The sequence below is a fragment of the Hylobates moloch genome, unplaced genomic scaffold (assembly GCF_009828535.3).
Source record: "Hylobates moloch isolate HMO894 unplaced genomic scaffold, HMol_V3 SCAFFOLD_12, whole genome shotgun sequence".
Taxonomy (NCBI): domain Eukaryota; kingdom Metazoa; phylum Chordata; class Mammalia; order Primates; family Hylobatidae; genus Hylobates; species Hylobates moloch.
This window is the reverse complement of record NW_026652287.1, coordinates 13567474-13594814: the sequence shown is the minus strand read 5'-3', so window position 1 is coordinate 13594814 and position 27341 is coordinate 13567474. Positions and strand designations below refer to the sequence as shown.

The window sequence follows — 27341 nt, the reverse complement described above, 5'->3', positions numbered from 1 at the left end:
TCATCCAAAGATAATCCCTGTTAACATTTTCCAATATATCCTCGCAGATATACTGAGCGAGAGATATCATGTTACACATATTCTCTTCCTTACTTCATCCACTTAGTTTGCATTGTGAATTTCTTCCTGTGTATAAATATGCAGCTACATCGTTGCTTTAAGAAATCCTGGCTGGGTGCAGTGGCTCACACCTGTAATCCCAGCACTTTGGGAGGCCGAGGTGGGCAGATCATTTGAAGTCAGGAGTTCGAGACCATCCTGGCCAACATGGCGAAACCTGTCTCTATTAATTACAAAAAAATTAGCCAGTCGTGGTGGCGCGTGCCTGTAATCCCAGCTACTTGGGAGGCTGAGGCAGGAGAATCTCTTGAACCCAGGAGGTAGAGGCTACAGTGAGCCAAGATTGTGCCATTGCACTCCAGCCTGGGCGACAAGAGCGAAAATCCGTCCACCCCACAAAAAAATAAAAAGCAACTCTATAGTATTCTGGTATATTTACAAATCCAAACCTTTGCTGTTGGATATTTAGGTTTATATTCTTTTTGCTCTTGTAAAGAAAGCTGCAGTAAACACCCCTGTAGCTAAGCACATTTTTCTTTGTAGTCATCAAAGATACTGTTTTAATGTCCAGAATGCAGGAATGTCATAATTTATTTATTTATCTATTCATTTATTTAAACCAGTGTCCTACTGCTGGATATTTAGATTATATACAATTTTTTTGGCTTTCATAAATAATAATATGAATGCCTAGATACCACATCTTTACATCTTATCTGATTATTTCCTTGAGATAAATTCTTAAGAAGGGGAAAGAATGGGATCAGAAAAAATTTACATTTTTAAGACTCTTGACACTCTTAGTAAAATCACTCCTGGAAAGGATTACGGGCGTTTATTCACTCACCATCTTACCCAGTCACTTGCATTCATTCAACAAACATTTTCTTTGTTAGGAGGGGCTTCTAACCTTCTTTCTCCTCAGCACAGTCATGCAATGATGCAACTGGGACCCAGCTAGATCTGTACTGGGGGGTCTGGCTCTGCTCCTCTTTAGCCTGTGTGATTTTTGGCAGTCACTTCACTTCCCTGAGACCCTGCTACTACCAGCTCACCAGCCTCCAGGTTTGTTGTGATGATCACATGAGACACTAGATTTGAGAGGGCTTTAAGGGCTGAACAAACAGAAGGGACTTACTGCTAACACAAAGCAAATTTCTCATGCAGTATTCTCATTATTTTGTTTTTGCACAGAACTTTAGGTTTGCCTTGAGACTTTTTATTAGGTTTCCTTAACTGTCCCCTGCTGTGGTTACCAAGACACAGATCGAACATAATTTCTTAAGGAGGAAACAGGTCCAGAGAGACTTGGTGGCTTTCTCTAGGCGCCGTGAGCCTCAGGACTGCTACCGAGCCCTTCGTCAGACTGCTGTCTGGGCCATATTTCCTTTTTCTATATCAGCAACATAAAAATGGCTATTACCCCAAAAAGATGCAGTTGTATTCATAATGAATCTGATGGTGCCAGCAATTCAAAACATAAAGGCAATTTACCATTTAGTGCTTTAAACCATTTAGTGCTTTATACCATTTAGTGCATAAAATGCAGTGACTCTTTCTCTTTCCAGAAGATTTGGAATCTTCTCTGAGGGTTGATAAAGAGGAGAGGGAGGAAACAAGATTGTTGATTCCTTGAGCATTCAGATCACTACTTACTTCTGTATGCAGCCGAGCACCTAGCACAGAATGAGGCCCTCTCCAGAGGAAGCAACTGAGCCATAGAATAGGCATTCATCTCAAAGCTTGAAACCTACGCTTGAATCACAGTAGGTCACTTACTATCTGATCGATTAACACATAACTTATTAGTTGCCTACTAGATGTCAGACTTTGCACTAGGTGCTGTGCAGCTTTGAGTAAATTAGTTCACCTCTCTGAGCCTTTGTTTCTTCTCCTGGATAATTACTGGAGAATCTGGAGAAAGGCCTGGTCACACGGTAGAGGTTCAATGACAAATGACACAGCAACACTTCTTTGTTCAAATGTGTAATTGTGCATGATTTATAGAGACACCCATGAGATGCACCCCAAAAACTTCGACAAAGGGAAGTGTGATTGCCCTCCCAGAGTAACTCTTCGAATCATATAAATAAGGCAGAGTCAATAATTCATGTCACACATGCCTCTGTCATCCTTCCCTCACCCACAGCAGACATTGCTAATCAAACATGTCGATCTTTGCTGAAATCCGTCTAAAGGAATTCCAGCCAGTTAAAACCAACAGAACAGGGTTGACTAATTTGATGACTAGCCAATCCCAGATTTAGCCCATCAGAGCACATTTATGTTCAATAATTATCCTCAGGTAATGTTCTTCCTGTAGTTGCTAACACAATGCCCCTTTAAAGACAATGTTATAGAAGTACCATTTCCTCTGCACTGAAGGTCATCAAAACAACCCATCTAAAAGTGACCTTGTAACCCATGGGCTGCAGAAGTAGCTTCTTATACATATCAGGAAATGCCACATACCCCTCAAGCTGGAAATCACCCAAAATTGGGTTTAGAAAGGACAGGGGTTTGGTTTCAGCTCAATCCAAGTGTCCTTATGTTCTGCCATTCCTCTCCTCCTCTAGAAAATGTGTTCAGTCTTATGTGAAATTCGCCTTTTCTACTAGATGTTTGACCTTAGACCAGTTGCTTAACCTCTGTGCCTCAGTTTCCTCAACTGTAAAATGGAGCAATTAACAGTACCTGCCTCGTAGGGTTGATAAGAACACCAGATGAGATATTATGTGGAAAGCACTGGCCCATGGCATCTGCTCAGTAAGCTCTAATTATTAGCTATTATTATTAAGCACTTACCAAGTGCTACGCTTCATTGAGCATTAATTCTGTCTTGAAAACAATCCTATGAGGTAGGTTTTGTGTTATTAAAATTTTTAAACCAATTGTTGTTGATTGATTTGCACAAGCATATGGTGTTTGTTGATAGAAAAGCATTTAATGATAAGTTGGCTTCGTTCCCATGCCCACATGATCTGGAAGTCACAGACCAGTGATAGAAGAATATTACATGGTAAATATGACAACGTTAATTGTACATGGCTTTAAACAGGTTGTGCAACAATTACATGGCTGAGTCAAGATTTGAACTTGTTTCGGTTCCATGCACCATGAGGCCTCCTCTGGTCCCTTTTTCACTACTCTCCCCCTCCACCCACCCCCTCGACACTTTATTAGGAAACAAAGACACAAACAAACATAAGATAAACGAAGCCAGCATGTGTGCTGTTATTGTGTGCCAGGTAATCTCTTATATGTTTACTTCCCTGACTTATGTGATTGTCACAACAGCCCTGTGAGATAGGCGTTGTTAGTATTCCCATTTTCCAGGAATCCTAGAGGCACTCCGAGGACTAAACGAAATAATGGCACCTGAAAACAGCATTTTTGGCTTAAAGCCCCTCCTGCCACTCACTAGCTGTGGAAACGTAGGTTAGTTACAGAACCTCTGTTTCTTTATCTTGAAGAGTAGTCAGCTCCACCTCACACGATTGTCATTCATTCATTTGTTCACGAAACATTTATTGAATGGGCATCACGACCAGACATGGTGGCTCATCCCTGTAATCCCAGCACTTTGGGAGGCCAAAGTGGGAGGATCACTTGAGCCCAGGATTTTGACACCAGCCTGGGCAACATAGTGAAGCCCCAGCTCCATAAAATATAAAAAATTAGCCAGGTGGCTGGGCGTGGTGGCTCACGCCTGTAATCTCAGCAATTTGGGAGGCCGAGGCAGGTGGATCATCTGAGGTCGGGAGTTTGAGACCAGCCTGACCAACATGGAGAAACCCCATCTGTACTAAAAATACAAAATTAGCTTGACATGGTAGTGCACGCCTGTAATCCCAGCTACTTGGGAGCCTGAGACAGGAGAATCGCTCGCACCCGGGAGGCAGAGGTTAGAGCCGAAATCCCACCATTGCCCTCCAGCCAGGGCAACAAGAACGAAACTCCATCTCAAAAATAAATAAATAAATAAATAAATAAATAAATAAATAAATAAATAAAATAAACAATAAATAAAAAAAGTAGCCAGGTATGGTGGCACACACCTCTAATCTCAGCTACTCGAGAGGCTGATGCAGGAGGATCGCTTGAGCCTGCGAGGTCAAGGCTGCAGTGAGCCATGATCACACTACTGCAATCCAGTCTGGACAACAGAACAAAACCTTGTCTCAAAAATTAAAAATAAAAAAAACCAAGCATCACCCCTGATCTGAGGGAGCTTCCTGTCTAGGAGTAAATGAGATTTTTTCTATATAAAACTCACAGCACAGAGCCTGGCAAACAAAATATGCTCAATACAAGTTAACATTATTAGTAGTACTATTTCTATGGCCCAGTTGGGATTTGAACAAAAGTCTTTTTGACTCCAAAATCTTTTCCATAAAGATAGCGTTTTGTAGGGGGCCCGCTGAGATAGGAATAGAAGGGAACTTGAGGATGCTCAGAACAGACTTCAAATGCTAGATTTTTAATACATAGAGCAGCAAGCTACTGTATATATTATACTTCCAAAGCATTCTTAGATCTTCTCGTTCTCTTTCTCATCATCCATCCCTGCCTGATGTGCACATGTCTTTACATTTCCAAAAACACACTCCTCTCCATGGGAATAAATTTATTTCTCCCTTGAATGTGGACCCCGTGTGTTTGATTTGCTTGGAAAGGTGTGGAAACCACCCAACACAGTGCTAATGGGATGTGACAGAACTCACAGCTTCTCCAGGCCTGGAAGGAAGAATGTTGACAAAGGGGAGCTTAATGAGCTTCCACCCACATTTCAATTATCCCAACAAGCTGCCAGAGGAATCCTTGTTTGCTGTACTGCATTCTGGAAAGTTTTGACAAGCCCAGGAGGAATCTATCCAGGCTGAAGCTGAGGGTACCTAAGGAAAAGAAAAACAGTCTTCCTCCAGAAGGGATGTGCCTGCATGACAAGGCCAAGCCAGCAGTCAGCTTTGTCACCTGATATTTGAGAGGGTCCTCTGCTCAAAAAACACTCCCTCATTAGCTACCCAGTACAATGTATCAGTTACCATAATGCTGCATAACAAACAACCACAAAGCCTCGGTAGCATACGGTAACAATCGATTATTTTCACTCTCAAGTCAGTGGGTCAGCTGGGCAGTTCTGATCATCTGAGCTGAGCTTGGTGGGGTTTGCATATGTCTCTGTGGTCAGGCTAGGTGGCTCTGCCAATCTTGGCGGGGCTTTCTCGCATATCTGAGACAACTGAGCTGATTCTGCTCTTATTCACATGGTCTGTCATTCTACCCACGGGTTTATTCACAGGACAGCAGGAGAACTCCAAGAGACAGGCCAAAATCATTCAGGTTCTCTTGTTCCCAGGCGCAGAAAAGGTGTAAAGTTCCTTCTGCCACATTCTGTTGGTCAAAGCAATCACAAGACTAGCCCAAATCCAAGGATTGGGAAATAGACTTCAACCCTTGATGAGAGGGGCTAACAAGCCACGGCAAACAGTGTGGATACCATTGATGAGGTCCATCAGTGCAGTAAATCTCCCACAACAACGTAAAAGTTACAAAGCACCATGGATTGAAAAGCAACTGTATGCATATAACAGGATGCTAAAATGGAATATTTGGGTCTCGGTTTCAGCTGAGGCTCCATGGGCCAAAAACAAAATGAAATGTTCAAATACCTGACATTTCCAACCTTGCAAAGGGTCTAAATGGAAATAGTTTTCTGATTCTTGGTCCAACAGCCATCTCTGAAAAGGCTGAAGTTGGAAACTGGGGAGAGGATTTTTCTGGAGAAAGTAGTCCAGTATGAAGTTAGTCTCAGTCCCCTTGGAAGAGGAGAGAGGCAATGACTCCTGACCACAGCCTTGCCTGGTGAGAGGAACTTACAGGAACTATCTCTAGTTTGCTGTGAATTCCCTGAAGTCTGGGTAGACTAGCATCTGATTGAGACCTGAAAAATGTATAGATTAGTCAGACTGTGGCTGGAGCCTATCGAGATCTCAGGGTGAGGATTGAGGATAGCACTAGAAGCAGGACTTACCCTGATCCAGGTGCCAAGGATGCATGAGCTTCCCATGAGTCAAGCAGATGTGCAGAAAAGGAGTAGAAAGAAGTACTCACAGCTACCACCTGGCTTGGGATCTGGGAAGGAGGCACCACAAAAAGGGAACTGAAGAATCCCCACCTGAACACAGTTCTCAGGTGAACAACTGGGGGACTGTGCAGTGTGGATGCCACTAACAGGGACTTCAAAGAATCCACAATACACCTCAAAGAATTGACTCAGCTTTGATCACTTGCCAAACCTGAAGGAACTTTAAATACCTCCCAGGCAGAGGGCACCAATGCCAAACTGTGACACTACTGGTCAAGAGAGCCCTTATCTGCCCTCACCTCTCCTCCCTCTGCTCCCTTGGGCCTTTGGCTAGCAATCAGAGAAAAGGTGAGGACCTAGGGAAGCCAACCACAAACCCCTTCTCCAACATCTGAGCTGAGAGAGGGGTGACCAGGGCTACTGCCCTGAACTAGAAAAAAAAGTGCCCCTTCCAAGAACTTTACCTCCATTTATCTGAAGTTTGTCATTATATAATCTATTTGTTATCTATTACTGCATAACAAACTTCCCCAAAACTTGGTAGTTTAAAACATTTATTATCTGACAGTTTCTATGGGTCAGGAATCCAGGCACAGCTGAGCTGAGTCCACTGGCTCAGGATCTCTCACCAGGTGGCAATCATGGTATTGGCAGGGCTGCAGTCTCAGCTGAAGGTTTGAATGGGGAATAATCCTCTTCCAAGCTCATGCGAGTGGTTTTTGGAAAGATTCAATCACTCCAGGGCTGTTGGCCAGTGGTCATGCTGTCATTTCCTTAATGTGTGTCTCTCCACAGAATAATTCACAACAAGGCAGCTTGTTTCTTCAGAATAAGCAAGAGAGAAAAGCTGGAGAGAGATAGTGCCAGACAAAAGATAGTATTTTATAATCTAATATTGGAAGTGGCATTCTGTCATTTTTACTGTATTCCATTCATCAGAACAAAGTCACTAGGTCCAGCCCCAAAGGGGTGTGATTACACAGGATGTGAATACCAGGAAGAGAAGATAATTAGAGGGCTATCACAGAAGTTTATCTACCAGTATAATAAAATATGCTGATTTTATTAAAGCAACAGACCACTGCCATCCACCAAAGAACTGTTATAATAAACACATAGATTGACAATGTATATTAAATAAACAATACCCACTAGACTTATGTGCTATACAACCTGCCAATTATGTAAGGTTGTTTAGGAAAGATGCTTTAAAATCTTTTTCAAACTTTTATTGTAAAGTTTTCAAGCACTTATAAAAGTAGGGGATAGGATAACAAAAAATAATAAGATAAACATGATCGTTCTTGTTTCACTTATAACCCAACCCTTTACCCCCAAACCACTAGTTATTGAAAAGCAAATCTCAGACACCACCTTACTTCATCTTTAGTAATTCAGTGTAAATATCCACATATCATATGTACCATTACTCAATTAAGAATACCTTAATTTCATCTACTATTCAGTTACTGTTCAAATTTCTCCAATTATTTCAGAAATGTCTTCAACAAAAAAGCAGTTGGTTTGTTTGAAAGAAGCTTTAACTTTAAATGAAACTCAGAGTTTTAACCATTACTTAAAAGCAGGCATTTTAATTACTGACACAGAACTATTCTGTGAGAAAAATGACTTCAGGACATTTTATTATCCAGGAAGAACCAGCAAAGTGATGAGGGCTGCTCAAAATTTTACCCACGGGCAGAGAAAGCTTCAACTCATCAAGGCGTTGCCAATGGACAGTGGAGAAAACAGTGAGGGTATCTTCTCACGCTCTACCGTGTCCCGATTATTCACCAGGTGAGTGACACACAGGCTATCTCTAAGCCTCACTCCAGTCCTTCGGTGGGTGTTATAATCCTCATTTTAACAGATGAAAAACTTAAACGCAGGAGAATTAACTCGCCTAAAGTCACACGGCTATTACTGGGTAGAACCTATATTCCAACTCAGGTCTGTCTGACCTCTCCAAGGGACTCTGGAAGTCACCTACCAAGTAACATTGTCATAGTCTTAGGACATTAAGACACTGTGAAAGCCTTTTTTACAGTTGTGACAGAAGTTAGCAAGAACCAAACCACGTCTTCTATTCATTTCTGTTTCCTGGGACTTGACACAGAACTGGGTACACAGTAGGTGCCTAATAAATATAAAGCCTTGAAGCCACCATAGCACAGAACCTTATTTAAAGAAACGTCCATTATGGCAGCCAGACAGTCAGTCTGAAAAGCAATTTCCGCCCGCTGCCCCATCTACCATCAGCTTTGTCCCAACTTGTTTTCTTGACAATAGTGGCAGGGGCAGAATCAGCTGCAGAGGTTGGGAGCAAGACAGATTCAGGCCCACATTACAGGAACTCACTCGAGAATATTCAATTTCATTGAAACCAGAAACTAGATATTGAGAAGAGTCTGGTGGAGAAGTTCACAGCATTGTTACTTTTGATGGGACAGCTTTGGCCAATAAACTGGATTCTTTCATTCCATGAATCCCTCTAAAAAGCCACTACCTGTGTCTGAAACTGTCCGTACTCCCCACCCGCATCTCTTTGCCTGACAAACTCCTAATCCTTCAGAGTTCATCAGAAATCTCATTTGCTCAGTGAAGGCTTCTCTGCCTTCCTAGATGAAGTTCCATCCTTCTCATATGTGTACCTGTCATGTATTCAGTTCTCTTTCCCTTGGAACGACATGCCAGATAAGGAAAAGATTGCATCTGTCTTGTACCTGGAACTTAGTAGGCATTCAATAAATATTTTTTGACTGATTAATTTTTTTTAAGCAAGTTTAAAACTGCAATTACAGCCGGGCGCGGTGGCTCAAGCCTGTAATCCCAGCACTTTGGGAGGCTGAGGTGGGTGGATCACGAGACCAGGAGTTCAAGACCAGCCTGACCAACATGGTGAAACCCCATCTCTACTAAAAATACAAAAATTAGCTGGCCATGATGGTGCGTGCCTGTAATCCCAGCTACTCAGGAGGCTGAGGTAGGAGAATCGCTTGAATCCGGGAGGTGGAGGATGCAGTGAGCCAAGATTGCACCACTGCACTCTAGCCTGGACAGCGGAGTGAGACTCCATCTAAAAACAAAAACAAAAACAAAAAACTGCAATTACTGAAGTCTCTTAAAAAATATCACAGAGCACAGAGGCATTCCATTCATACAGTAGAGCAAAGCTTGAAATGCACTTCCTTCTTCTCATTGTGTTCCCCACAAAACGCTCCACTACATTCTTCTCTTCTCTTTTATAAACTCCCTAAAATCTCCGAACCTAGCCGTGCCCCCTGGCTTGTTTTCCCTAGTCTTCTCTTCCTATGCAGCAATTTATCCTATGAATCTACTGAGCCTTTCTATCTCTTCTGAGTTTTCACATGTATCCATTATCCAGATTCTAGAAAGCAAAGAAAGCCTTGAAACTGACCCAATAATCTTCCCTCCTTGGAAAGTGAGACAGGACCGTAAACTCCTAAAGGCATGGATTTATGCCCATTTTTGTTCCCTGCTGTGTTCTCAGTCTTTAACTGATGCTCGATCAAGATTTACTAGTTGAACAATATAGTTCTCTTAAGCTTATCATATATTTTTGTTGTTGATGATGAATAAGTAACAAGAGGTGTTGCCGGAGTGAAAGGAGGAAAGGAAAAGTTTAATAAGGAATTGTTTCTCTATTTGGAGGTCTAAGATGGGAAGTCTGCCTGAAGAACCATACCAAGTGGGACACAGCCCCTGGTCATTCCCAGACTAGACGAGCCGCCGTGTGCTGCTGAATTAGCAGGAAACAGCACGGGGGGCATGAGCGAGTTACAGCTCGGCAGCATGGCAGCAATTTGGCTGACAATTTCCTTCTATGTTTCAGCATAATTGAATTAGCATCCATGGAGACTGTCTCCCAGACATCGGCAAATGCAATACTGTGGAGCAGGCGCTGCAATTCATCTGGCATTATGAGGCATTGAATTGCCATCCAATCCCGCACCTCTCCTTGTTGCTTTGTGTGTGCTCATTAGAGAAAATTATGTGGATGCGACAAGCCTGGGAACAATTAAAATCTTCCCACTTAGCCAATTCCCAGCAGTGGTGTCCAAGTTTTCCTGATAGGCACTCGGCTTGCTCAGCTAGTATGTGCAACTTCCTGGATGTGCTTTCAAATTTTAAGCAATGGATAAAAATTCATTTTGCTCCAGCTGAGGACAGGAATTGTTAGGGCATAGAGGGACAGCCATGGTATGAACCAACCAGAACATCATCCATAGTGGATAGTATCAAGACCAGGAGTCCTGGAACTCAGTCCAACTAGGAAGAGTATTTCTCAAGACAATTCTAGGGCAATGGAGCTGGATGGTGAGTCAAAGTCAAGGGCCAGGGAGACAGCATCCAGCGTTGCATCCAGAGGGCTAACAGAAACTAGATGTTGGGGGTATTAAAAGCAGGATGCAATGGACAGTGAGGAATAGCATTGAGTAAATGATTCAGAACCAAGGTTCTGAACGTCAAGAAAGTGCTAGATTAAACAGAGGCTATGGGTGGCCAATTAAAGAATCGTATTCTGCTGGCTGGAGGGAATGGCTTACAACTGCTAGGGAGCGGAGTGGTGTGAGGAAAAGAGCATATTTTTGGAATCATATGGATCTTCTGCTTCCTCATTGGAGAAAAAAAGAAACCCATCTTGAAGAGTTAGGAAAGGATTAGAGATGTGCTAGGAATAAAGGTATTATCTGAATAACAGGGCTTTGTCTTAGTTTGAGTTCCACCAGAAAGGGATTGTATTCATCCATTCTCACACTGCTAGGAAGAAATACCCAAGACGGGTAATTTATAAAGGAAAGAGGTTTAATTGACTCACAGTCCTTCATGGCTGGAAAGGCCTCAGGGAACTTACAATCACGGCAGAAGGTGAAACGGGCATGTCTTACGTGGTGGCAGGTAAGAGAGGTGAGTGTCGTGCAAAGGGGGAAGCCCCTTATAAAACCATCAGATCTTGTGAGAACTCACTCACTGTCCTGAGAACAGTATGAGGGTAACCACCCCATGACGCAATTACCTCCCACCAGTTCCCTCCCATGACACGTGGGGATTATGGGAGCTGCAATTCAAGATGAGATTTGGGTGGGGACACAGCCAGACCATATCAGGGATCCTGAGATCAGGATTTGAGTACAAGTACTTTATTTGGGAGGGGAGTGGGATGTATTAGTCTGTTTTCACGTTGCTGATAAAGACATACCCGAGACTGGGAAGAAAAATAGGTTTAATGGACTCATAGTTCCACGTGGCTGGGGAGGCCTCACAATCATGGCGGAAGGCAAAAGGCACTTCTTAAATGGTGGCAGCAACAGAAAATGAGGCAGAACTGAAAGCGGAAACCCCTTATAAAACCATCAGATCTCATGAGACTCATTCCCTACCATGAGAACGGTATGGGGGAGTCCCCATGATTCAGTGATCTCCCACCGGGTCCCTCCCACAACACATGGGAGTTACGAGAGTACAATTCAGGATGAGATCTGGGTGGGGACACAGAGCCACACATGGGAATTATGAGAGTACAATTCAAGATGAGATCTGGTTGGGGACACAGAGCCAAACCATATCATGGGGGAAAAGAGTCAGGGAAGAGAAAAAAACCTATACAAGTTTCTTAAAATCAAGCCAACTATCATTTTGGTGGGCATCAAAAATAACTTCCTAGGAACTCTGGGAAACTATGCAGAATACATGCCTCAATGTGCTTCCAACTCAACAGTGAGGGATCTCAGAGCCTTATATACCAACTCCCATCAGTCATTGGCTGATGGCATCTCCTGGAGGATGTTAATTCCCTGGCACTTGTGGTCTCCTTGGGAATGGGCATACTGGTCTTCCTCATCTTCAGAGAAAGCCCCAAAGCACAGAGATGGCGATACTGAGAGATGACATTGGCCTTTCAGGGTTGCTATGATAAATTCTGATGGGGCACTGGCCACTTCTACTGCCAGTTTTGGGAGAGAACATGTCACAGAACTCCATCAATTCTATCTAAAAAATCTCCCTTCCAATTTCCTCCCCTCTCCACACTTCAACATGAACCCTCTTTTGCCCTCAAATTAGAGGAAAGGCTAAAGGGACATGAAACAAGTTCTGGCCACCTCCTTTGCTGGTCATGTTGAGAGTCCTGGACCTCACTTTGGAGCACTGGGTGAGTTGGCATTTACTGTTTTGTTCTTGGCTTTCTTAGAGCAGGGGTCCCCAAGCCCTAGGTCACAGTCTGGTAATGGTCCATGGCCTGTTAGGAACAGGGCCACATAGCAGGAAGTGGGCAGGGGGAGAGCGAGCAAAGCTTCATCTGTATTTACAGCTGCTCCACATCCCTCTCATTCCTGCCTGAGCTCCACCTCCTGTCAGATCAGCAGCAGCATTAGATTCTCATAGAAGCACAAGCCCTATTGTGAACTGCACATGCAAGGGATCTAGGTTGTGTGTTCCTTATGAGAATCTAGTGCCGGATGATCTGTCACTGTCTCCCATCACCCCCAGATCAGACCGTCTAGTTGTAGGAAAACAAACTCAGGGCTCCCACGGACTCTACATTATGGTGAGTCATATAATAATTTCATTATATATTAAAATGTAATAATAGAAATAAAGTGCATGATAAATGTAATGTGCTTGAATCATCCCGAAACCATCCCCTGACCCGGTCTGTGGAAAAATTGTCTTCCATGAAACCAGTCCCTGGTGCCAAAAAGTCTGGGGATGGCTGTCTTACAGGACTCAGTCCAAACTGAGACAATGTGTCCCATTTTAATACCAGCAGTAGAAGTGTTCAGTGCCCCATCAGGATTCATCATATCAGTGCAGAAAGGCCAATGTCATCTCTCAGGGGAGAGAAGGGGTGCAATCCTCCCGCCTGAAGCCTAATGAAAGGGGCTTTGCAGAGAGGCCTTGGAGAGCTTGATTTCTGTCCCCTAATGATGGGAACCCTGTGGACTGGAGTCTGACTTGTACCTGAGAAATCTAAGGGGCCCAGGGATAGCTGAAGAGGGCTTCAATTTGGCAAGCAGCTGCACTTCCACCAAAGGCCAGTGTTTTCTGTGGGGGGCAGGGGATAGACAGCGAGCATGCACAAGCAAGCTGACCTGGGGATATTTGAAAGATGTTTTGCCTGATCTTCTCAGGTATGATGAGCCTCTGTGAAGGGGATGTCATGCGTGACTGGACAGTTGGAACGTGAAGCTCGTGCAGCTCCAGCCGGAGAACTACAGGTAAGAGATGTGCCTACAAGGTCCTGAAGATGAACGTGTCGTCAGTGCACTGAACAAAAGCTCTCGCTCAAGAGTGTTGCAGACATCCAGCCATGTTCTGCTCTTAGGATGTACATACCCATGCGGGCTTGCAGAAACCTAGAGAAAGGGAAAGCCTTTTTCTTTTTCTCTTTTCTTTTTTTTTTTTTTTTGAGACGGAGTCTCGCTCTGTCGCCCAGGCTGGAGTGCAGTGGCGTCATCTCGGCTCACTGCAAGCTCCGCCTCCCGGGTTTGCACCATTCTCCTGCCTCAGCCTCCCGAGTAGCTGGGACTACAGGCGCCCGCCACCGCACCCAGCTAATTTTTTGTATTTTTAGTAGAGACGGAGTTTCACCGTGTTAGCCCGGATGGTCTCCATCTCCTGACCTCGTGATCCGCCCGCCTCGGCCTCCCAAAGAGCTGGGATTACAGGCGTGAGCCACCGCGCCCGACCAGGAAAGGCTTTTTCTAACTTGCACAAGACAACATCCATTTGCCAAGCTGAGCATACACGAGGCTGTGTCTGATCCCTTTTTCCTAATCCCTACGAAGATCTTGTGTTTCGAAGCCAATGGAGACAGAGTTTCAAAGTTCACACGAACTCCCCATGAGAGAGTGGCATCCTGTAGGACCCAGCTCACAGCAGCAGTCCCAGTTAAGCGAGACCTTTTTCTACCCCTTGTCTCTTCCCACTGTGCCCTCACCAACCTTAAAGGGTCAACGGCAGCCTGGCTGAGGAAGAGATTGGAGGGCAAAATTACCACTCTTTCAGAGAAAACTCACAAAGCTGGCGGTTCCCATTTCCCACTGCAGCTTCTGCCTGTACCAAGTCTGAGAAAATGAAGTCAGAGGTGTGACCCTGCACTGGATTGGACACATTAATCACTGAACTAAAGTGGTTTGGGGGACCACAGATGCCAATGACATTTTTATTACCTACACATAACAAATTTGTAGCAAAGGGGCCTGGCTGACATTCATTCGGAGGCAGAGAGGACCGGTCCTGAGATACACAACAGGGGAGGGGGCAACAAAAGTAGCTTTATGATTGTATCCCACAGCCCTGCTCTTTCAATATACAGGCTCTTTAGAGAAAGCATACAATAAGCCTCCAAAAGACACTCAGTAAGTGGTTGCTCTTGTTATTATGAGCTGCTTGTGCAGGTGAAGGTTAAACCAGACTTTCAGAGCTAAATGCCAAGGGGGTTGCACTTGATTATCAGCCCGGCGCTGGACAGTCCAGAAGGAGGAAATGAGTGGCTGAGAGCAAGGTCTACATACCACAGTGGAGCATGAGGGGCCCCTCCACGCCACCACTGCTGGCTCATCAGCCACAAGAAAACTATGCATGTTGCGATCACGATGCTGGCTCCTGGGGGAGCATCTTTCTAGTCCCTGTTGGACAGCAATTCGAGAGGGAGATTTGCTAATTTGTCTTTCTGAAGCTAAACATCAGGGTGGGTTGGGGAGGGAAGTTGGGGTGGGAGTCAAGACTGTCTGCTGCCTGCACCAGCATCATAATGCAAAGAGGACTGCTCACCCAGAGCTCAGGTCCCAGGCACAGTACAGACACAGGTAGAACTTCTGTTCCTTTGGGGTTTAGGGAAAGTGCCCTGGAATGCCTCATGCAGATGATAAAAAAATAAAATCAGAACTAAGATGAAGGGATATCCACACACAACCTATGCATTCACTGGTTTCTTTCTTTATCGAAGGGCAATGGAGATGAGCTGTTTTATTTATACCTGATTCACATTTCAACAGGGAACTCTAGCTGAGCTAGCTCCTTTTTCTGTAAAACACAGAGCTCCTTGAGAGCAGGGACTGTGTCTCAACTCATCTTTGAATCTCTAGGACCTAACCCAAGGCCTGAGTAATATAACAGAAGGTGAGTGGGCTTTAAGCTCATACAAATTAGGGTTTGAATTGCAGCTCTGTCGCTCACTAGCTGTGTGACCTCAGGCAGGTCGCTTCACCTCTCTGAAGTTCAATTTCCTCATCTGAAACATGGAAATAAAAATATCTACCTTCAAGTTTTGGAGAAGCAGAACTACATTTAAATTAAATATGCTGATTATGATAACTGGCACCCAGAAAAATAGTAATTATCACCATCATCATCATTATTTTCCTTTGACATCCTCTCAATTCCTCAGTTATGTTCAGACGGCTCTGGTTCTCTTACAGAATTTACTGCAAACATTGCCAGATCATTTATATACTGAAGACACCTCTGAATTTTGGCACAAATCCTTAGTTACACAGTCTGTAAACATAGTCAGAGCTGAAAATACTTTTTCATTATCGGATAAGAAGATTCCTTTCTTGTCCTTTCTGCTGTCTCCTCATGCTCCAGTTCTGCCCCCAGCGGGTCCTGAGAAAGGTAATCTTGCGTGACATGTGAGCTTTATATCTGAAATCAAATTTGGCATCCCAGTTCCCAACGGGGCAAGTGTAGCATTTTCACACGTTTCCAAAATGTCAAAGAGAATAGCTGCCCCTTTTGTTTCATGCCAGTTTCCTCCAAATCAGTTTTCTACTCAGTAATTCATCTGAGATTCAGTTGCTCAATCTGCAAAATGGATCTGTAAAGTGATCTAAAAACACTATTCCCACACATAGGAATGCTCTGAGGTTGGATGAGCGGCCAGAGAACTCAGCTGACTTACACGGCCACGTTCATCCATCCCCACTGTACCGGTGGAGGAAATCAGTGGGTCTGTCCTCCCGGCGGCTGGCCAACATTATATCCAGGCTGAGCTTGATCAGATTTGCTCTGCTGAGCAAAAGGAACCAACTCTAGGACACTTTTCATGAATTCTAATCAAATGCCCCACCCAGTGTAGCTACGGGGTCTTGCTGTGTTCTTACGGTTTAACCGTTTTGGAACTCTGTAAGTTACAGAAGGCATAGGAGAGAGGAGAGTGTTTCAGGGGGAATGGAGGGACCTGTTACAGGGTTTGTGAGTGGCCGTGGTTAGAGACAAGGCTGAAAGGAAGCAAGACAGGACTGTGAGGGTGAAGAAGCTGCAAGTGGAGGTGTCTAAATATCATGCCCTAGGCATCAGGACGGGGGCAGGAATCAGAACAGAAAACAGTATCTTTCTCTTGTCTGACTCCATCAAGTGACCACACATGGAAAACTGGATTTCTGGTGTGGAAAGTCCCCAAAAAAGGAAAAAGGAGAGGTGAGCGGGAACAATCATTGCAGATATCACTTACTGAGCACTGTGCTAGGCGCCTTACATAGAGTATATATTTAATCCTTCCAGTAACCCAAGAGGTTGGTATTATTATTACGCTTTTTATATAGAGATGGTAACTGAGTCCCAGAGAAGTGCCTTCCTCGACATTCCCCAGCTCACTCTATCTGCCAGGCCTTTAATGTTTCCATCATCAATTCAATCTTCAACCGTCACCGACTGAGTGTGAGGCTCTGTGCCAGGCGCTAGAAGGGTTCCAGTCAGGTAAGCAGAGAGAAGAGAGGGAAAGAATTTCAGATAAAGGGTAAAGGGGTGAACAAAGCACAAAGCCAGAACGCAGGAGAGTGTTGGAATTCAGAAGGTGCTTAGCATGCCAGGGAAGCAAGTGGGTCAGGCCCACCTAGAATGTTCCTCAGGGAAATCTTCCCCGTAGTCCCACCTTCTCCCCAGTTCTATTGTCAGAGCAACAACAGAAGCCTGTGGGGTTATGGAGCAACTTTTGTTTTTTTCCAAAGTCCCAGGAACAATGGTGCCAGCAAACCGTGCCCCAGTCAATCAGAAACAGAAACAGAGCCACAGTCCCTGGGGGGAGCAGGTGTCACCTAATCCCACCAGGAAGATACAAGTCTCCCTAAATCATGGTTTTCCAGAAACAGTCATGGTGACAACAGCCGGTAACAGTTACTGAGCAATTTACCTTGTCATGAGCTCTTATAGGCATTTCACACACATGAGCCCATTTAACCCTCACTCCATGAGGTAAATAGGTTAATGATCCCCCATTTCACAGATGAGCTAGACGAGTTTCGGGACTTGGAAGTGGCAGAGTCAAGATTCAAATCCAGATTTATCAAACTCTGAAGGCTTTTTCTGAACCCCTGTGCTATGCCATCCCTCCCACCGTCCTGCAACTGTGAGCTCACCCCACTTCTCTATGGACATGGGTTGGCCTACTCCTAAGACGGCTATGGCAGGAAAACCAGCATGGTAGCCCTGCCCCTTATGAGCTAGGTGACCTTGGGCAAGTGACTTCACCTCCCAGAGCCTCAGTCTCCTCATCTGTACAATAGGAACTATATCCTAGAGTTCTTGTGAGCACTTTACACAGGACTTTGTGAATAGGAAATGTGCACACTGGAGATGATGCATCCCTCTTAGGAGTCTCCGACACCACCCTCACTGTTCCATTGGAAAAACAAAGCTGAGCAGACCCTGGAATGGTAAAGAAAAGGCCACAACTGTTTGCAACAACCAGACAGTGAGACCTAGCAGCCAAGGTTGGATTTTGCTCACCTTTTTTTTCCCAGAAGGCTGGTCACATGACCACAGGCATTGAATAAATATTTCTTCTGAAAACATACACACACACACACACACGCACACACACATACAAACACACACACAGCAGAAAGGAAATACATCAGCATGTTCTCCCTGGTTATCTCCAAGCTGTGGAACTTTATCTTTCCATTTTCTTATCTGAATTTTCTGATTTTTCTATGTTGAGCATGTATTATTTGTGGCACTGAGATCTTGAAAGACACACATCTCACTATAGATTACCTCTGGGAAGTGAAAATGGGAAAAACTAATTAATTAGGAGGGCTTTTTTAAAGCTTTTTGTTCTTTCTTCATTTTTGTGTTACTTTTGAAATTTTTTACACTTTCTTTTTAGTTCAAATTTATTTTCTTCTTTTTCTATTCCACCAAAAAGTGTTCCTCTGGATGGAATATTCACCAAGACCCTCTCCCCAGCCCCAGAAGATTACGAGGAAGTGAGCTTCATTCCAGATATGATGGTGGAGTCCAGCTAATCTTTTCTTGTGTCTTTGGGAATTTGCTTACTGTTTAACCCAGATGCTCTACACATGCTCATAAAAACCTTCTGTCAAACTTCATTAGCCATTTAGGCTGCTGTGTGCTATTCTGAGTACCTTATCTTCTGGCATTAATTTGAAGCAACATTATCTTACCTCTGTAGGCATGCTTCCATGAGTTAGAGGCTTAAAAACTAGACTGCAATGGATTTTGTCAAAAATTGCCAAAAATCAAAATGTCTGGTTTCATCTCCTATTTCATTTCCAAATGATTAGCAGCAACTGCCTGTAGCACTTAGTAGGAAGGACCCTGAGACCATTCCCAGGTAGAGCAAAAACAATCAAACGGCAAGAATTTAAAAACACCTGCCAGGCACGGTGGCTCGCCTGTAGTCCCAGCACTTTGGGAGGCTGACGTGGGTGGATCACTTAAGGTCGGGAGTTCAAGACCAGCCTGGCCAACATGGTGAAATCCTGTCTTTACTAAAAATACAAAAATCAGCTGGGCATGGTAGCATGTGCCTGTAATCCCAGCTACTCGGGAGTCTGAGGCAGGAGAATCGCTTGAATCGGGAGGCAAAGGTTGCAGTGAGCCGAGATTGCCCCACTGCACTCCCACCTGGGCCACAGAGCAAGACTGTCTCAAAAAAAAAAAAAAAACCCATACCCCATAGCCTTTATGAATTAATGTTTTCTGCCAATGGATTGCTGATATCCGCCATGGCATGAAATCAAGGGCTATTGGCATATCTGATATCCCAAATCTAATGAAACACGTCCTCCTTTCACTCCAAAGAAGCAAACTGGTGGGATTCCCATGTGGTCCAGTGTGACAATAATACAGCTATTATTTGTGGAGTGCCACTTTGATATTTTATTTTATTTTATTTTATTTTATTTTATTATTTTATTTTATTATTTTATGTTATCTTATTTTATTATTTTATTTTATTTTATTGAGACAGAGTCTTGCTGTGTCATCCCAGGCTGGAGTGCAGTGGTGCAATCTCGGCTCACTGCAACCTCTGCCTACTGGGCTCAAGTGATTCTCCTGCCTCAGCCTCCCAAGTAGCCTGGATTACAGGCACCTGCCACCAGGCCCAGTTGTTTTTTTCATATTGGAGTGCCCACTTTGAGCAAAGGATTTTCACACCTAATACATCTTATAGCAACTCCCCAGTTATCAGGACAGTTTTGGTTACAAGTGTCGACAGCCAACTCACACTAGCTCAAGCAAAAAGGGTGTGTTTGGGCTCATGTAACTGAGAGGAGAACTGAGTTAGAGCTTAAAATCACAGGAAGAGCTTTAGGACTGACATTAGTGACGGGTTCCAGAAACGACTTCTCTTTATCTTATCTCTGTTTGTATTTGCATGTTGATCTCTCATTTCCTCTTTGCTATGGTTTGAAGGTGTCCCCCAAAGTTCCTGTGTTGGAAACTTGATCTCAAATGCAGCAATGTTGGGAGGTCAGGCCTAATAAGAGGTAATTGGGTCATGAGGGCTCTGGCCTCATGAATGGATTAAGGTTGTTATTTCAAGAGTGGCTTTGTCTTTTTGGTTTGTTTGTTTTTGTTTCTTGTGACGGAGTCTCGCTCTGTCACCCAGGCTGGAGTGCAGTGTTGCAATCTCAGCTCACTGCAACCTCTGCCTCCCAGGTTCAAGTGATTCTCCTGCCTCAGGTTCCCAAGTAGCTGGGACTACAGGCGAGTGCCACCATGCCCAGCTAATTTTTGTGTTTTTAGTGCAGACAGGGTTTCACCATGTTAGCCAGCATGGTCTTGATCTCTTGACTTCATGATCTGCCCGCCTTGGACTCCCAAAGTGCTGGGATTACAGGCGTGAGCCACTGTGCCCAGCCGAGAGTGGCTTTATTATAACAAGTTCCAGACCCTCTTGCTCTTGCACTTAATTACCCTTCTTTCATGGGATGACACAGCACAAAGGCCCTTGACAGATGTAGGTCCCACTACTTTGGACTTCTCAGCCTCCAGAACTGTAAGAAATACGTTTCTTTTCTTTATAAATTACCTGGTCTGTGGTATTGTTATAGCAACACAAAACAGATTAAGACACTCGTACTACAAACAGGCCTCTCCCATGTGAAGAGGAACATGGTTGCTGTTTTCCCAGGGCATAGAGTGCTAACTTTTCCCAACATGTGTTTATCAGTCCCAGGGGAAAACTCTGATTGGACTGTTTGGGTCATATGGCCATTCTTTGCGCCAATCACTGTTTGTTGTCACATAATTTGGTCAGAATTCAGCTATATTCCCATCTTTTTTTGGCCAAGGGGTCTGTGTCTACCAATAAAACAAAGGTTTAAAAAGCTTAACAGTCAGTTAAAAATCAGGGCCACTGTGAACAGTTGCGCAGGTTGCATGCTGCACAACAGCACCACCAGCTGAGTGGACAAGGAAGGGATAAAAATCCTGCCTGTGCCCTGCTTATGGAGCAAGCCATAAACTCTGGCCCCAGGTACATCTGCTAGAATTGTTCTAATTCATAACATGGTGTCATGCAGGCTAGCATTAGCCCAAGGAAAAAAAGCAACAGCTACTGCAAGACACTGCAGTCCCTAGGAAGTAAATAATGCTTATCCCATTTTTAAGATGAGAAAACAGAGCCCACAGGGGCCAAGTGAATCACCCAAGGCTTTACAGGAGTCTCTCCTTATTCCGAACCCCCAGTGGATGCCTGAAACCATGGATAATACTGAACCCTACATACATACATATTTTTTCCTATAACACAAGCCTATGATAAAGTTTAATTTATAAATTAGGCACAGTAACTAATAATAAAATAGAACAATTATAACAATGTATTGCAATAAGTTATGTGAATGTGGTCTATCTCTCTTCTAAATATCTCACTGTACTGTACTCATCTCTGTTCAGACAGCAGCGGACCACAGGTAACTGAAACTGGGAAAAGTAAAACCGCAAATAAGGGGGAACTACTGTACAGCAGGAAACAGAGTCAGGATTCGAACCCAGGTCTATGTAGCTCCAAAGCCTATGTTTTGCCTATCATAACCCACTCAACAACTGTAAGAGAAATGGGACCCACCAGGCTCCTAGCGGCATGAAGAAGAACTGAGAGAAGTGGGTTCTTGTGCCTCTTCTCTCTGAAAACCCAGTTAATCCCACAGAAACAAACAATCCACTTAAGAAAGCCAACCCAAGCCCAAGACGGAACACTCCAAAGAAAACAAACTGTGTTTGCAAACAGCTTGAAAGTCATGGTGTTCCACTTAAAAAGGTAATTTCTTGCTTGGAACAGTGAGAAATTAGATGCAATCTGTTTTGATTTCTTCGCAATTTAGGACACGCTTTAGTGACCAATCTGCAGACACGCCAGCATCCTTCTGTCCTGAGGGTGTGTTGGCTTGGTTTGTGTCTCTGTTCATAAAGGAAGTCTAAATCATCCCACAGGAAAAGTGGCCTAGAATTTATACCACAGGCATGGAGACAGGCTGAGCAGCCTCTTCTTCGATATTATTAATAATAAGAATAAGAATATTTACCACTTACTGGGCTTTTACTGTGTGTCAGGTCTGGTGCTGAAAACATCCATCACCACAAAACCTTATTGGGATGGGGCTGGGGGGATATTTTTGGGTACTCAGCCTCTGAACACGCTTCCTCTGCAGGAAGAGAATCCCCTGCTGGGCAGTTCTTGGTAGGAGCTGGACCTGTCTCCCTCCATGGGAGCAAAAGAGGCCAGAAATCCATGAGCTCCCCATGATCCTTTCAATATATTTCATTGCTAAAAAATCGACTTTATTGTTTAGAGCAGTTTTAAATTCACAACAAAATTGAGAGGAAGATACAGATTCCCCATATATCCCCTTCCCCCAACGTCCTCCCCCACTGTCAACATCCCCCACAAGAGTGGTCCATTTGTTACAACTGATGAACCTACATTGACACATCATCACCCAAAGTCCATAATAACATGTTGCCCACCAGCACAGTCTCATGCAGAGTCGTTTTGCTGCCCTGAAAATCCCACCTACTCATCCCTTCCTCCGCCCTAACACCTGGCAACCCCTAATCCTTTTACTGTCCCCGTCGTTTTGCCTTTTGCAAAATGTCACATCACTGAAATCATACCATGTGTGGCCTTTTCAGTTGGCTTCTTCCTCTTAGCAATATGCATTTCATTAAGTTTCCTCCACATCTTTTCATGGCTTGATGGCTCATTTCTACATTCTATTTTTGCTTACATTAACCAAAGTCTATTTCTGTTATTGGCATCCAAGCACCCTGCTACAAAAAAAGTGTTGTTATCCCCATTTTACAGATTTAAAAAAAAAAACAAAACAAAACCCTGAGATTCAGAGAGACAAGACTAGGTGGAAGAGTAGAAAAGCTACAAAGGGCAAAGGAAAACTGCAGGAGGCACGATGCAGGCGGCACGATGCCGGTGGCACGATGCAGTCGACGTAAGTGCAGTTTTATAGTCAGGAACTCGGATATGAGGGCCGGCTTCATCACTTACCTGCCGGGGGAAGGGGGGCCTCTGGAAAGTTGCTTAACTTCTGTCCATTTCTTCATCCACAGAGAAATGGGTCTCCATTTCTTCATCCATAAAATTCAGGCTACTGTGCCTGTAACGAAAAAATTTGAGAGTATTAAAAGAAATCATGTATCGGCCAGGTGTGGTGGCTCACGCCCATAATCCCAGCACTTTGGGAGGCCAAGGTGGGTGGATCACTTGAGGCCATGAGTTCGAGACCAGCCTGGCCAACATGGTGAAACCCTGTCTCTACTAAAAATACAAAAATTAGCTGGGCATGGTAGCATGTGCCTGTAATCCCAGCTACTCAGAAGGCTGAGGCAGGAGAATAGCTTGAACCCGGAGGTGGAGGTTGCAGTGAGCCGAGATCTTGCCACTGTAGTCCAGCTTAGGCAACAGAGCGAGACCCTGTCTCGAAAGAAAGAAAGAAGAAAGAAAGAAAGAAAGAAAGAAAGAAAGAAAGAAAGAAAGAAAGAAAGAAAGAAAGGAAGGAAGGAAGGAAAGAAATCATGTATATATTGCACTTAACACAGTGCCTGGCTCAACATGTGTTAGCTGTGGTATCTGTTATTATTTGTGTTCTGTGTTCATTAACCTAATTCTATCATACCCTGTTATGAGGCAGGATTGTCTGACCATCTGGAAGGATTCTGTGTGCTCTATTTTGTCCTCTCCTCGACCCCCAGAGTCGCAGGTGCGGGAAAGGAGAGGATGAGTGACCCTTCTGCCTGGAGATTCTTGACATGAGGTAACTTCTGAAACCAGACATTCCATCTGCTTGTTTCCATATCTCAGGGGAACCCTAGCACAAGGCAGTCGGGGCTCAGCCTGTGCTCATTGATTACGCTAATGATGATGGATTTCCTCCCCTTTGGCACTTGATCAACAGCTGCCCAGTGTTTCATCACCATTTCCCAGGGCAGAGCAGCCACCCCAACCCCTGCTCACAAGGGCCTCTTCTTTCTTACTCCATGTGACCCAGAACAGAGCCCATTAAAGAACTCACTCATTTCTCCACCCTCCACCCCTTTAATTACAAACAGTGCTGAGAGTTGAATAACGCAGAACAAAAGACAGATTTATTTACCCCAGGACATAAACAAGATTATCAGAAACAGGCATTCAGAAGCCCTTAGCTCCTGGGAGAATTTTAATTTGCTGACCCCTGGCTTACAGAAATCTTAGGTCTTTTCACATAATTATAAAACCCGGAGAGTTTTGCCTGCTTGAGTTATTTATTGGCACGCAGCCCCAACCCGGCTGCTGGCTCTCATTGGCCAGTTACAGGCATCTCCACTGGGGCTTTAAACCGGGCTCTTTTGAGACAATGCAGGAAGGCTGAAAGAAATTCTCTTTTCGTTGGTGAAGTTTTCCTACCGGCGGCTTCCTGGAATGACCGAGGTACAAAAACAGGAGGGAGGAGGAGGCATAATTACATTCATTAGAACACTTTGGGTTACAAATCACTTAACCCCACATCGAACTGGCATTAAACCAAAAAGGGACTGTGTATTGTAACTGAAAAGTCCACCATTAAAGTTACCATCAGGCACAGCTCAATTCAGGGGCTACTACCACGCCAGTGGGCTCAGTCTCTCTCTACATCTCTCACCTGTTTGCCTCTAGGTCGTTGGCTTCTTTCTCATGGGAAAAATGGTCCCCAGCCCTCCTAACCTTCCAACTTATCAGCTCCTACAATAAAGTCTCATTGGCTCAGCTTTGGTCATGTGCCCAGAGGAAACCAATCACTGTGGCTGGAGGATGAAATATGCTGATTGGCTAGACCTGGGTTATACGCCCAATTTTTTTTTTTTTTTTTTTTTTTTGAGATGGAGTCCTACTCTGTCACCCAGGCAGGAGTGCAGTGGCAGGATCATGGCTCACTGCAACCTCCACCTCCAGGGTTCAAGTGATCCTCCCATCTCAGCCTCCCAAGTAGCTGCGATTACAGGTGCCTGCACCATCACCCCGGCTAATGTTTTTGTATTTTTAGTAAAGAAGAATCTCACCAAGTTGCCCAGATTGGTCTGGATCTCCTGACCTCAAGTGATCCACCCCCTAGGCCTCCCAAAGTGCTGGGATTACAGGCGTAAGCCACCGTGCCCAGCAAGCATACCCTATCTTTTATCTGTGGTGGGACCAATTCTATCTGAACCATATGGGCTAAGGGCATCATAGGGTGAGTCCTCAAAGAAAAGTCACGGTGTGTACCCAGGAAAACGGAGACGATGCTGAGCAGATAAAAGCAATGAAATGCTTTGCTTTTATCTATCCATCATAGTATTCCTCTGGGTTAGGGGTTACAGGACACCCCACACTCTTCCTGGAGCAGCTTGGAAGTGGCCACTTTAGCATCTGTTAGGGGATAAATTGTTTTCTCCCCCTAAATGTATAGCTTGACATCGTAACCCACAGTACTTCAGAGTGTGACTGTGATGGTTAATTTTAGGTGATGTGTAGGGGAAAACTCTCCTCAAACTGCGTTTTTCCTCTACTCTCACACTACAGCAATCTTCAACACAGAAGGCTTCTGTGACCAATGTGGGGGGCGGTTTCCGCACATACCAAGCAGCGGACACCAGCTGGGTGTCCTCTAATTCAGTTCTGACACCATCTACCTGGAGATAGTATCATATCCCACAGGTTGAGGGCTCAGTCCCCAAGACTGCCTTTCTACATACACACACCAGTTGCAAGTTTGGAAATTCTGTCAGACCGGCTTCAAGTTGGGGTTCCCCCAACCCCCACTTTGGATTTGATTAATCTGCTGGAGTGGCTCACAAAACTCAGGGAAACACTTACTTACATTTACCAATTTATTATAAAGGATATTGCGAAGGATTTAGATGAAAAGCTGTATAGGGCGAGGTAGGGGTAGAGGTGCAGAGCTTCCATGCCCTCCCTGGGCACCACCCTCTGGGAGCCTCCATGTGTTTGCGAACCCTGAAATTTTGAGACAGGTGCTAGTTAATTTAGAAAGTGTATTTTGCCAAGATTGAGGACTCGCGCCTGTGACACAGCCTCAGGAGGTCCTGATAGCATGTGCCCAAGGTGGTCAGAGCACAGTTTGGTTTATACATTTTAGGGAGACATGAAACATCAATCAACATATGTCGTGAGATGAACATTGCTTCCTTCTGGAAAGGTGGGACAACTCGAAGGTGGGGGGGGCTTCCAGATCATAGGTAGATAAGAGACAAATGGTCGCATTCTTTTAGGTTTCTGATGAGCCTCTCCAAAGGAGGCCATCAGATATATATTTATTTCAGTAAGCAGAGGGGTGACTTTGAATAGAACGGGAGGCAGGTTTGCTGTAAGCAGTTCCCAGCTTGACTTTTCCCTTTAGCTTAGTGGTTTTGGGGGGTCCAGGATATTTTCTTTTCACATGTTCAACTATCTGGAAGCTCCCCAAACCCTGTCCCTCTTGGGTTTTTCTGGAAACTTCATGATATCACCATTCCTTCCCCTAGGTTATAGGGTGGGACCCTTCAGTGGAAGAGTCTTAAGATCGACGGTCAGAAAGGTGGGGAAACATTAGAGTGAAAAGAGGACACGAGAAAGTCAGAGGCCCACCCACGAGGCCACCCACAAGGCCGATACTCACCATTCTTAAAACAGCCTATAACAAGGGCTGTGGGAGTTATGAGCCAGGAACCATGGGCGAAAACCAGTGCATATCATAACACCACAGAGGTCAACTTGGCTGCATTAAGGAATAACTAGAAACCTGGTGAAGCATTATTTTGGGGTATGTCTGTGAAGATATTTCCAGAAGAAATTACCGTGTGAGTCAGTGTGAACTAGATGGGGAAGAGCCACCCTCAGTGTGGGCAGGCACCATCCACTCTGCTGGGGGCCCAGAGAGAAAAAAACCAGAGAAAGGCAAATATGTCTGTCTGTCTGTCTGCTGGACTTGTATCCACTCCTTTTCTCCTGTTTTTGGGCAACTCTAAGTTCCCCAGCCTTTGGACTCTGGGACTTAAACCAGCACCCCTCCCCTCGGGCCCCAGGTTCTCAAGCCTTTGACCTCAGACTGTGAGTCACACAATCGGCTTCCCTGGTTCTGAGACCTTCAGACTTGGACTGAGCCATGCTACCAGAATCCCAGGGTCTCCAGCTTGCAGACAGCTTGTCGTGAGACCTTTCAGTCTCCATAATTGTGTGAGCCAATTCCCCTAATAAATTCCTTCTCATCTATCTATCTAGCTAGCTAGCTAGCTATCCATCCATCCATCCATCCTATTGGTTCTGTCTCTCTGAAGAACTCTGACAAATACAGTGACCCTTAGGTCTTTAAAGAGAGAATCAAGTTAAGTCCTGGTGCGGTGGCTCACGCCAATTATCTCAGCACTTTGGGAGGCTGAGGCAGGCAGACCTCTTGAGCTCAGGAGTTCG

General features: G+C 44.6%; 1 long non-coding RNA gene across 1 annotated transcript; it reads right to left on the bottom strand.

The window, feature by feature from the left end:
• Positions 1-6726: 6726 nt before the first annotated feature.
• On the bottom strand, positions 6727-24626 carry LOC131380720 (uncharacterized). Its single transcript, XR_009208835.1, has 3 exons — positions 24559-24626; positions 22929-23037; positions 6727-6995 (listed from the first exon to the last, which is right to left on the bottom strand). It is a non-coding gene; the product is annotated as an uncharacterized LOC131380720 (long non-coding RNA).
• Between the last annotated feature and the right edge of the window lie 2715 nt (positions 24627-27341).